Source organism: Marmota flaviventris, chromosome 6 (genome assembly GCF_047511675.1).
Source record: "Marmota flaviventris isolate mMarFla1 chromosome 6, mMarFla1.hap1, whole genome shotgun sequence".
Lineage (NCBI taxonomy): Eukaryota > Metazoa > Chordata > Mammalia > Rodentia > Sciuridae > Marmota > Marmota flaviventris.
Genome location: NC_092503.1, coordinates 12,317,708 through 12,331,226, shown reverse-complemented (window position 1 = coordinate 12,331,226; position 13,519 = coordinate 12,317,708). Strand labels below are relative to the sequence as shown.

General features: G+C 37.0%; 1 protein-coding gene across 10 annotated transcripts in view; it reads right to left on the bottom strand.

Annotated features, from left to right (window-relative positions):
• Ipcef1 (interaction protein for cytohesin exchange factors 1) overlaps positions 1-13,519 on the bottom strand; it is a 167,089-nt gene that overhangs the window by 84,722 nt on the left and 68,848 nt on the right. The gene's annotated exons all lie outside the window — the stretch shown is intronic.

Here is a 13,519-nt window from a genome sequence, read left to right as displayed (position 1 = left end):
AATTTACAACTTATTTATTTTTGAAAAACCACTAATACCTAAATTTTAAAAACCACATCATCAGCTGTAAGCATCTGAAAATGTCTGTAATAAGCACTTAATATGTAAGAATCGCAATATAGAGAGAGTTCTTACACACCAGTAAGAAAATAATAAGCAAACTAACAGAAGAATAAGAACAAGAAAACTCAAAAACTAAAACCACAACTAATACTTAACCATTAGTAGTAAAACAAATACGAAATTAAGCCACATGATTCTATTTTTAATATTCAAGATGGCAAAAAAAATGTAAGTGATAGAACCAAGTTCAGTGGAGATTGAGGCATGTTGGAAAGAATCTTCTCATGTTTTGGGATGTCAACATATTTCAGCCTTTCTGGAGGGCAATTTAAGTTTATAACATTGATTATGACAACTGTAATCAATTGTCACTGAGCTAATCCTTCACTAGGTGCCATGAACTGTGCTAAACATAACCAGACCAAACGTGCAAGGAGTTTTGCAACATGTGGTTGATTTAAAACGAAATTTAAAAATACATATAGAGTGATCCTATCCATTTTGTGTCATAAAAATACAGCTTTACACACACACATTCATACACTAATGCACTGGGAGAAAGCGAAAGTCTGAATATATTTCCAGAAAAATGTCTATAGTAATTATCTATGGGAATTGAAATAACCAGAAAATTATCATTATTATTTTGGGGGGAATACCAGAGATTGGACTCAGGGGCACTTGACCACTGAGCCACATCCCCAGCCCTATTTTGTATTTTATTTAGAGACAGGGTCTCACTGAGTTGCTTAGTGCCTCATTTTTGCTGATGCTGGCTTTGAACTCGTGATTCTCCGGCCTCGGCCTCCCAAGCTGCTAGCATTACAGGCATGCGCCACCATGCCCAGCAATAAAGTATTTTTATTCCCCTATGTATTTATTTTCTACAATAAACTGTTATTTGTTTTTTGTTTTGGTGCCAATTTTTTAAAAATGTGTTTTATTATGAAATACAGTATGTTCTCAAATGTAACATGCACTGGAGCATTTTTTTTCTGTGTCTTCATACATATACTTTGGATAATGATATCCATCACATTCAACCATCATTAATTACCCCCTGCCCCTTCCCATTCCCTCCCACCCCTCTGCCCTATCTAGAGTTTGTCTGTTCCTCCCATGCTCCCTCTCCCTATCCCACTATGAATCAGCCTCCTTATATCAAAGAAAACATTCGGCATTTGTTTTTTTTGGTGGGGGGGATTGGCTAACTTCACTTAGTATTATCTTCTTTAACTCCATCCATTTACCTCCAAATGCCATGATTTTATTCTCTTTTATTGCTGAGTAAAATTCTATCATGTATATATACCACCTATTTGTATCCATTCATCTATTGAAGGGCATCTAGGTTGGTTCCATATTTTAGCTATTGTGAATTGTGCTGATAAGCTGTTATTTGTAAAACAAAATATGCAGGTAGAACTACACAAATATTTTATTGACTCTATAGTAAAGAATTGAGAGAATATATTGTATTATAAGCAAAAGCTAGATTGAATTCCTTAGCACTTTTAGGTAAAGAAGGAAATATATTGTAGAAGTTATGGGTAGACATTTTGGATTGAACCAGACTGAACTTAAATCTCAGTTTGGCAACTTACTAATTATATGATGTGTTGGGCAAGGAACTGATATCGGAGGCCTAAGGACACCCATCGGTGAAATGGGGATAAGGCAAGAGCCTCCTCACTGATGTGGCAGCTTCCCTCTGACCCAGAGTAATGCTGTTTCAATGACCAACCGACTGTGCATCTGCAATGATCACTGATATTGAGACAAACACCAAAATCGTGAAGATCTGTGACAAGGGAGCCTCGGTGCCATCTGCCTATGATTCCCCTCCATCCCTTTCTTGGATTGTTTGTGTGTCCATCTCCCTATCTCCCTGACCTACCTGCCTTTTTAACAATTTCTGTATGTATTTCTCTTATTCTCAGAATGCTGTGCATGCTTTTCCTCTGCAGTTCTGCCCAAGATGGCATATAACATCCAGTCTTCCAATCCTCTGATTAAATGTCAGTCAAGAAAACTTTCCCTGAACCTTGTGAGATCAATCTCCTTTTATTCATAGAGGTTCCCGTCACTGCAAGGAATGATTAACTGTGCATTCGGTTCTTTACTCTCTGGCTCCCCACTGTAATATAACGTAACATAGCATACCTGTGTCTCATCTTGTTCACATTTCCTGCTATATCTCCACTCTATGTACACAAGGTGATTCAATAGATAGTTTTTGGGTAAGTGAAGTAAATGGACAAACAATACAATCACTAAGCTATAATATTCCATAAAGGGAGCCTATAAATGCTGAATTTTTGTTTTCTGGAATATTATCATCATGGAGAGCCCATCAGAAATTCCCTTCCCGGTCTGCAGGGTGTGGGAATGAAACCATGTTGATACCACACTTCCTTTCGTCAAAGAGTAAATGAGCTATCACTGGCCTGGGGAAAGCTGAATGGAGACACCTAGGAACAGTCGTTCCTTTGCATATGCTATCTTTGAGCATCATCTACTTATTGACTTTGGGACTTTGGTACTCTATCCCTTGAAGTAGTTGACATATATGAAATCTAAAATGTCACCAAATGATTCAGAGATCTTTGGGGCAGAAGAATCACCAAATAACCCAAGTTCAACTCTTGCTTCTCCTCTTTCATATTGAACACATGCTCTGAGGGAAATGGGAGTAAACTGGTGGTCATGAATAACATTTGATTGTTGTTTGGACAAGGAGAACTGTCTCAGCTAATCCAGTTATAAGGCATATGGTATCCATATGTTGATAAGTTAAATAAATAGTTCCAAGGCTTTGATGAAAATATATTTGTAAAGCACAAAATAAAAGCTGTTAATGAAAAGATAATAGGTCTAACAAAAGTATTTTGAAAGTAGTTATTTTTCAGTCTTCCCAACCTTTATGAGAATATGAGTCTAAGTAAGATAAATGCCTATAAAGAGCTAAAGAATTAAAGAAAGAAGAGTTGTTTGATATGCTTGATAAAGAATTTTGGATTACCAGAAATTTGAAAAATTCTGAATAAGAGCCTAATGGGAGTGTGAGAAAACACCTTTTCAAATCAAAAGACTTCTAATTCTTTACTTTCAAACAATTAAAGAAAATACTATTTGAATTGTTGGTTATTAAAGGAAATAGTTTTGATGGATGACCATGTTATTTAGCATATAATCGAATGGAGTTTTAAGAGGGCTCCATCCCAACAGATTTACTTTTATAAAAACTATTTCTAGTTCCTTACATAATAAATACCAGCAATAGGATTGCAATTCATTTTGAACTCCCATTTTAGCAATAACTAGTAGTCATCCATGGGTGTGCTCCATAATTAGGGAGAAAGTCTCATCTATGCCATTAAGTAATGCATTTTAAGTAAAAATATTTATTTCCTATATTGACTATTTTGGGTCAAAATGTGTAGCATATTTGTGTTAAGTTATGTAACAGTAATAATTATAACAACTCACTCAAAGGGAAATGACTTTACTTGAAAAATTATGTCACCAAAAACTGTTACAATTATATATTTCAATTTAAATATGTATTATTTAATTTAATATATGTGTATGGTAAAATTATCAATAGAAATTTTCCATGCATAAAAATTTTATACAATACAATTAAAATCCTAGTGATAGTGGAATAAAAATTTAAGTTCTAGGACAAAAGAGAACAATGTAAAATTTACAAGTCCTAAAATGATTACTAAAAAAAAAATGATGAAACTTTTCAAATCTCTGTGGTGTTTATATGGAACAAGTAAACTTCAGGATTTACATTAAGCCTGAAACCACATCTTTATCAACTACACGTATATTGAAAACCTTAGGTGACAGTTAAAGTATAAGAGGGCACATAGAGCTTCCAGGCTATTTTATGGGTATACAACCAAGAAATATGTTTTAAAGCTACTGGACTAAAGCACATAGATTAGAGACCAACAGATTTAAGTTTGAATTCCAACTCAGCCACTTGTTAAATGTGGAAACCTATGAGAAATACTTACTTTCTCTGAAATGTCTTGTCTGTTAAACAGAAATAATAATAATCAGCATATAGGGTTTTTGTGAAAACTAAATGAAGTATCCCACAGAAAACGTTCAGGGCACAGTATGCACTCGATAACTGGTAGCAGTTACCTCGAATGGAAGCAATTGCCTTGAAAGAGCTTTGTTATACAAACTATTCATCCTAATGGAATTAGTACAACTGAGGGCTTTGAGCAAGAATAAAAACAGGTTTCATCAAATAAAATAGTTTTCACTCTTCGAGTCTGATTCAACCCCCTAGCTGGCTCTTCCAGCAACATTTTTGGTGTCTTGTTTATGGGAATTATTTTCTCAATCATATTTATGAGAAATATATATATTTGGGGGGGCGGGTACCAGTGATTGAACTCAGGGGCACTCAACCACTGAGCCACATTCCCAGCCTATTTTTGTATTTTATTTAGAGACAGGATCTCACTGAGCTGCTTAGCACCTTGTTGTTACTGAGGCTAACTTTGAACTTGAGATCCTCCTGCCTCCCTAGTCACTGGGATTATAGGCATGTGCCCCCCGGCCTGGCAATAATTATCTTTTTAAAAGAACAATTCCTTAATACACAGCAGCATGAGGCATAGATGAATCAACGGGGTCATTTGTAGTTTCAAGGTTTGTGAAATGAAATTCAAACAATTTCCGACATATCTGCAACCAAACAGCAGAGAACATATTTAATTATCAAATGAATGATGAAGTTAACTGTAAAGAGATCTTTCTTCATCTAAACTAATGAAGAATCATTCCACTTTGTTTTAGGCAGAAAAATACACACTTCTTAAACCAAGTACAATTTTAGGAATTGTTTGGTAAGTTAAGTCAGAAATATAGACTTTGGTCCTAATCCTTTTAAAACCAGAAAACAAAACAAGAACATCACATGCAACAAATCCTCTATTGACAAAGAAGGCTAGTACCACTGGTATTGTTTCAGAAGTAAGAAAAATAATTTCTTTAAAGAAATGTATAGGTTCAACTGATCTAAAAGCAACTGTTCTGGTCACTCCCTATTGGACATATTGTCTGGAATGATGTAGCACCATAAACACAGTGCCCAACATTATGAAAGGTTTTTTTTTTTTAAGACTATAGTGATTTATATATAATTTTCCAATTGAAATAAAATAGGGGGTTTATTCTCTTTTGTCCAGAGCCTTAAGTAAAAACAACTTAATTCTGAACTAAAATTTTAAACCTCACAGATTAATTCTTAACTTGCTTATCCTCTAAATCTACAATAGCGTTAACAAGATATTATCTGAGCAGCAAGAAAGCCGAAACAATGTGCATTAGATTAGAGCCAAAGAGGAAATAGGAAACATTGGTCATCCTTGGGACAGAAGTCTGGGTCATAAAAAAGCATTTTGTATGGCAGCTAATGGGCACACTTAGCTGGGCAATAGGAGCTATTCATAAGCAAGCATCTGCTGCTAAATCATAGTCCACTGCAACAATGTCATGGGAAGCAGAAGAGAAAATTCATCTTGGCTAAAAGCAAAGGACGTGAAATAATCCATTCGTTTTGCCAATTAGCAGGGGATTTGTCTTGTCGGGGCAGAGTAGGAGAGAAGGAAGCAAATGCAAGATGACCTCTCCTTTGTGGGAGCACAATGATGGATGGTTTGGGGGTTGTGACTTTCTCCAGAGAATTTCTGAAGGTAAAAATGATCCTACCCAAATTATTTCAAGCTTTTTTCTTTTTTAATACAAGCTCTGACATTCTGGTTTCAGACCACTTTTTCCATTTGCTTTAGAAAATTATCTTCCCTATTATCTTTTCCTTTGATTTGCTGCATTTCTTTCCTGCTCTCCTCTTCCACAATGAATTGACAGATGGTTTTAAGAACCATAATTTTTTTTAAACAGAAAAACTGTGATTCTTAAAATTACTTTATTTTCCACACATTAAAATCCTGGAATAAATCATCTGAGGAGATTGGCAGGCCCCTTCCTTCCTTCTCCTCCATGCATTCCCACCAAAGCTGTCAGTCCTGACAACCAAGGCTCAGACACACGGAATCCACAAATCTGAAGGAAATAAAAGCCCTCTTTCAGTCAGTGTCAATCTTTGCTCCCAGCTAACATTTTACCATAGTAACAACCAGATGGTAAACTGCAAGAGAGCTCAGTCTGCCTCTTTATCCCCTGGAAGAACCAACCAGATGCAAATGGCTATTGGCCTTGCCTCTCTGGGAGGCATGAAGCTCCTCTAAGTTGCTCAGCCACAGATGTTTGTTACCCTGCTGCAGACTTCCAGATCCCAGAGCTTCTAAGATTGTGCTCTGTACCCATAGCACACACTTAGGTTGGAGCAAGGGGACCTGCTACAGGCTGCATGCACCCCAGCAGATGCTTCTCCAAGCACCCTGGTGCAAGCGTCCCATATTCTGGCCTGGGAAGACACACTCTCTTCACCACACAGGGGGCCAACCAGTAATCCAAAGAACACTGAGACTCATTCTCATGGGGTTGGTTTTATCCCAAGCTTGTCTTAAATTCCATGGCATCGGCTGGTGTAGAATGGTTCCTGTTGGCCCTCCAAAATGGGACTGGCAAACTGACTTTCTGTGACTCAAATTTTTTATAAGGAAGGGGTCCCACAAAACTTATTCACATTCACACAAACACATATACACATACACCCACACCTGTATGAAAACAAGGGGAAGCCTTGGTTTAGCAATACAAATAAAACCTGTTGTTACACCTGTCTCCTCCTACACTAGATTCAGACCCAAGGAACTTCTGGGAGCCAGTTATTTTAAAATCCAAACTTAGTGTTTAGGTCCAATTTTAAGGGATTTGTGAGGAAAACCCAGGCAATGTCCTGAAATAGTTATGCCTCAAACTCTACATCATGTAAGGAATGGGGTATAAAGTCACAGGAGGCGTTGGTAGACTGTAGGAAAGGTATCAGTTATTAGGCCCATTCCATTTGGCCCCATATGCATAACCTGGCTTCTACCAGATTTCTCCCAGGTTTACACAAAGTAACATCATGTGATGGTGAAGCCTATGGGGGCAACACGAGATGTAGTGCTCCAAGATAGCCAGACAAGTGTGGCAGTTGATGGTCCTGACCTTTCTGCAATTTGCATGCCTCAGTTTCTCCATATAAATAATAATCATATTTTATCTACACAGAAAAGAGTGTTTTTCTCCTTAGTGAAGTTGGACAGTGTATACACTGCTCTCAGGCAGCCAACCACTTCAATTCAGCCTTGCCAAGCAATGTTTGACTCAACACTTTTTCCACTAAAGTGAGTTGCTATCCCTCATGTAGCAGGGGCCTCTGCAGCAGGACCCTCCCTGGCTGGAATGAGGCCAAAAAAAATAATAATAATTATTATAAAAGCTTCCAGCAGTTTGCACACACTGCTCTGAAGTTGGGGCCAAATTTCTTTTGTCTGGCTAGCTCTTTCCTAGAAATTTCACTTTAATGGGCTTTAGGATTTTGCAAAGGTAGTATCCAAGGCCTCGTCAGACAGGTAGAGACCATGAGGAGCTAAACTACTGTGCACAACCAGGAGGAAGGCTACCTTTATCAAGAGTCCCTTAAAATGAGTGACTGCAAGCCGTTTTGAGTCTTCCCAACAACTCTGGAATGTAACACTACCTACAGTTTTAGAGAAGAAGAAACCAACATACTGAGCAGGTAGACTAATGACACATCAAGCAAATTATAAAGTGAGAATTTGAATTCAAATCTTCAAACTCCAAGCCCAGGGTTCTTTGATCAACAACAGTGCTCTTACTAAAAATAATTTTTGCTTTCCTACTTCTTCGTAACAGCAGGCTTAATTTTGCTGCCAACAATAAATCTATAGAATGTATAAATCCAATAATTCTTATAGATCATCTGGGTCACCCATACAGTAGGCATCTAATATATACCTGTTGACTTGTACTGACCCTGTCTCAACTTTTGTACAAAAGTGGGTAGGATTTTTGCCAAACAGTTCAGAAGGAACCTCACGTGACTTGCAGTTATTATTTGGATGATCAAAGAGTTACATGTGGAGTCACAGATCGCCTGCTGCTGATATGAAGCGTCTGATCAGCCAGATATAGAGCTCCCAGAAAAAGGCTCTGGAAAGTCAAAGGCAGCTGGTTCTAGAAGTGCGCATCCTTGCTGAAGCTGCATTCAGAAGTAACGGGGGGATGGCCTCCTGTTTGGAATCTGCATAGGACCGGCTACTGAATTCCCATCACTGTCACCTGCTATCAACACGGAGGGGAATGGGGACCTCAATTTTGCATCTGTTGGCAATTGTGGGCTAGTGTCTCCTAAGTTTCCAAAGCAAGAGTGACAGATGTAGCCAAGACACGGCCTTTGATTCTTTAAGAAGAACTGTTCTGAAGTCATTCGTAAGTACTTCCAAAATTGAGGCATTTTTTTTTTTTAATACAATCCACATTATCTAATGCCTTCAGGGTAGATGGGCTTTCTCTGGAATCATAACGTGTATGCAAAGAGACACCTAGTGGAAAAGCCCGTGAGTACAACGTGAGCTTCAGACAGGATTCAAACATCATTCTGGTTCTGCAATTTACCATTCATTGGATATTAATAGAGCATTTTTTAAAAACTACTAGAATCATAAATCCAGACGTCTAAATTTTACAAAAGAACATTTTGTGTTTATTTCTCAAGGAAGTGTTTGCTCTTTTATCTGTTTTTCTTTCCCTCTAATTAGACTATCTTACTGAATGAGGTCCTGAGAAGGAATATAAAAACCACAGAGCAGATTGTCCCTGGCAGGTAAGCCACTTAGCTCACCTTCCCCTGATCATGGGTGTTTAGTTTTTTGTTTCCACCTCTTCAGAGACTTGGCACGTGAGACTTTCCATCTGTCTCTGGGTTGTTTAATTCTGGCTTTAAAATAGGTAAAGTCAAAGACTTTTTCTAGCCAGCTTCCTGTGGTCCGCCAGCTTCCTGTGTCCACCCACTCCCCATCACACGCCTGCTTTTCACTTGCCCCTCCGTCACACTGCACCCCCACACAGACACACCTTCAGCTTCACACGCCTCTCGCTCTCTGCCCTGGATGACTTCATCTAACCCGAGAGGAAAAGCCTGTCTCGCAAGAGAGGCCTCAGCTGATTTTTTTCCTCTTCCCCATAATGTTACAATCAGGTTATGTCAAAAGTTTAGATTCAAAGTTTTGGGTTTTTTTATTGAAATATGTATGTTTAATTGCAATTGACATGACCTCATGCATGCAAGCCTATACAATTTTATTTTTAGTTATTTATTTATGTATTTTGAGACTGGGTCTTGCTATGTTACCCAGGCTGGCCCCAAACTCATGAGCTTCAGCGATCCTTCTGCCTCAGCCTACGGAGTAGCGGGGACTACAGGTATGCGCCACCACGCCTGGCTTGGCTCAGAGGACCTTAGATCTGAAAGAACACGTGTTCTAATAGAAGCCTGATTAAAATGTACAAGTCCATGTACTCTGTGGCTGCCAAGCTATAAAGAGCCTATCCCTGGGACAGCCCCAGGAGAATGGGACATCCTGTGCAACAGAAGCCCAGGGCTCCAAACAAGTGGATGGGAAAATGATCTTGGAATTAGTTGTTCCATTTCCAGCCACCCAGCCAAAGCCACATGGATCAAAGATGACAGCCAAGCCAAGCCCTTCCCAAATTCCCGACATGGGCAAAACAAGTCCATCCTTTGCCTTTCTCACTAAGCAACGAGGTCCTTATTTCCTCCATCTCATATGTGATGGTCATATGTTGAGACCTTTTCCTTGGAAACTAGGAATAAGCCAAAGATGCTCATTATCATTCAACAACATTGATCAGAAGTCGTGGTTAGGATAACAATAAGAGCTAGGATGATTAAAAGGAAGAAATTAGGACTGCCAGTGTTTTCAAATGATTACAGTGTGGTTTTACATGTGGAATCTATATAGGATTTATTAAAATTAGGCAAGCGGATGTAAGAGATTCCTAGATATTAGACTAATATGTTTAAAACTAGTAACATTCTATAGATGAGCAATAGAAAGTTTAAAAATGAAATTTCTAAGTGAATGCATATATAACAACATCATAAATTTTAAATTTATGAATGGATCTCAAAAAAGATGTGTAAGTCTTCCATGAAGAAATCTATAAATCACTGAAAGAAACTAAAGAAAGATCAACTAAATTGAAGGATATGTCATATTCATTAATCAGAAAGCAATATTTTAAAAATATTACATAGAGGTTTTTCTTTTCTGTTAATTTTATTATCCTATGGTCATACGAATATTATTCTACCCTTTCTTCCAGAGCTTCTCTTGTTTTGACTTCCATATTAGATCTATAATCTACTTGGAATTGATTTTTTATTATGGTTTTAAATAATGATCAATTCATTTTTTAAATGAATAACCAATTATCTCAGTGTCATTTAATAAATACATTGTCATTTCTCCTCTGACCCTCACCTTGAAGGAAATGCTTGATAAGTTGAACACACCAAAATTAAGAATTTCCATTCACCAAAAGACAATATTTGGGATTGTTAAAGAGAGGGAGTGAGAAAAGACATATGCAATGCCTGTAACTTGCAGAAGGTCAGGTACCCAGAATATATAAAGAACTCCTGCAAATCAATAAAAAACAGGCCCGGGGGAATGAAATGAAACTCTGATAGACATTTCCCAAAGGGATAATCAATTATCCAATACACACATGAAAAGGTGCTTTCATGAACAGAGAAATGCAAGGCAAGACTACAATTACACACCCACTGAACAGTGAGATTTTAAAGACAGACAACACCAAGTACAGGCAAGGGTAAAGACCAATGAAAACTCTCCAACACTGCTAGCAGGGAACTATTTGAGCAAAGTGTCCTCATCTGGTAAAGTTTATTGCATATGTAGCTTATCACTCAATAAACTTTACTCTTACACTCTGAAAACATGTATAAGAACGTATGTAGTAGCTTCATTAAAAATAACCAGAATGCTAAAAAGCACCCCAATGTCCATCAACAGGAAAATGAAGGAATGAACTGTGATATAGTCATACAATAAAAAAGAAAACAGAAATAAAGAAAGGAAAAGTTCCTTGTATCCATAGTGACAGAACATGAAGAGAAAGAAGGCAGAAACAAAAGAATATAAAGTGCATGATTTCATTTATAAAATAATAAAACAGGCCAACAAGGTCACAGTGTTCAGGGAGGTGTACTTGAGTCATAAAGTACAAGTGAATGTAAGGATGACTTGGTGACCACAAGTGGCAGGAGGGTGGTCAGCTGTGGGGCGACTATCAGAAAGAGCATGGAGGGGAGTCAGGGGTTCCAGCACATTCAGTAGTAGTGGCCAGGGTCAATGCTTATGATCAACCACAGGCTGTTCAAGATTGGTTCATGCACTCCTCTCTGTGTGGCGTATTTCACAATAAACGTGATTTTAAAAAGGAAGAACTAGCAACATCATCTAAAAGAGGAAACACAGAAAACCAAAGGATATGGAAGGTAAAAAATGGAAAGATGGAAACAGATACTCAAGCAGACACACACCCAAAGAAAGCTGTGATGACAATTTTCAATACCTAAAAAAAACATATACATTATACACACACACACACACACAACACACACATACTCTCACAATGGAGAAAGAAGATGTCAAACAGTGTTTATAAAAATAAAGCCTGAAAATATAGCTTTCATAGACATAGGACAAGTTGTCTTAAAATACATTAAGTAACCATGACTCAGAACTGGAGAGGGATTTAAAGAACTCAGCAATCGTAGAATATTTCCTTCAGAAATTCATAACTGAGCAGACTATAAGAGAGATGCAAATGAGCCAAATGACACAAATTAGTAAATTAAGACTATTGAACACATAGAACTCCATACTTGAAAAACAGAATACACACTCATTTCCAGCACACATGAAATATATATGGTGTGTGTGTGTGTATATATATACACACACATATGCATATATATACTATAAATATTTGTTATATATAATACATATATGTGTGTTACACACACACAAACACACTTACTATATTATGAAGGAAGTCAAAAAAATCCACACACTCAATTTAACAGAGATTATGTTCTCTGACTACAATGCATGAATTACATAAATTAATAATGAGAGTTTGGCTTTAAAAAGTCTAATTGTCTGGACTTACACTAAAAAAAAACTCATATCTTGCACTGATTAAAAAATTTGAATTGAAAAGTAAATGAAATGGGAAATTCTTAGAATCTCTCATCATTAAAAACACATTTCAAAAATTTTAGGGACACAACTGAAGCATTTTAGGGGGAAATTTATGCTTCTAATATACTTATCAAAAACAAGAAAGAATAAAAACAAATAAGCAAAAATCTCAACACACAAAATAAGAACATAAAAAACACCAAATCTAAAGAAATAGTAATGATAATAAAGACAGAAATCAATGAAGAAATCTATGAAGAAGATTAATAAAGCCAAAAGCTATTTCTCTGGGAAATTTTAATAAAAATAAAATAGAATTCTAGCAAGATTGACAAGAGGGAAAATGTTAGATACAAATAAAATTTTCCAGGTTACAGCTCTTACCCTGACAATTATTCAACCTGTAATTGTTAACTTCAGAACTTCATTTTGGGCAGCTAAATGGTTAAAAGTAATCTAATAATAATATAGAGAGGTTGCCTGATAATCCGTCTTGCAAACTTGCCTTCTTTTTAAAAAATTTTTTAATTTGTTTTAATTAGTTATACATGACAGTAGAATGCATTTATTCACTTTGATATACTATACACAAATGGGATATAATATCTCATTTTTCTGAGTGTACATGTTGCAGAATCATATTGATCATGTAGTCATTTATATACAAACAGTAATCATGTCTGTTTCATTCTGCGCTTTCCTATCCCCACATCCCCTCCCTTCCCCTCCCATTATTTCCCTCTACCTAATCTAAGGTAATGCTATTCTGCCCTAGTGCCTCCCCCACCCGCCTTATTGTAAATTAGCATCTGCATATTAGAGAAAACATTCAGCCTTTGGTTTTATGGGATTGGCTTATTTCACTTAGCATATATTCTCCAACTCCAACCATTTTCTGGCATATGCCATAATTTCACTCTTCTTTAAAGCTGAGCAATATTCCATTGAGTATATATATATACTACATTTTCTTTATTCATTCATCTATTGAGGGACACCTAAGTTGGTCCCATAGTCTAGCTATTGTGAATTCAGCTGCTATAAACATTGATGTGGCTGTGTCACTATAGTATGCTGATTTTAGGTCCTTTGGGTATAAACCAAAGAGTGAGATAGCTGAGCCAAATGGTGGTTCCATTCCCAGTTTTCTGAGGAATCTCCATACTGCTTTCCATAGTGGTTGCAACAATTTGTAGTCC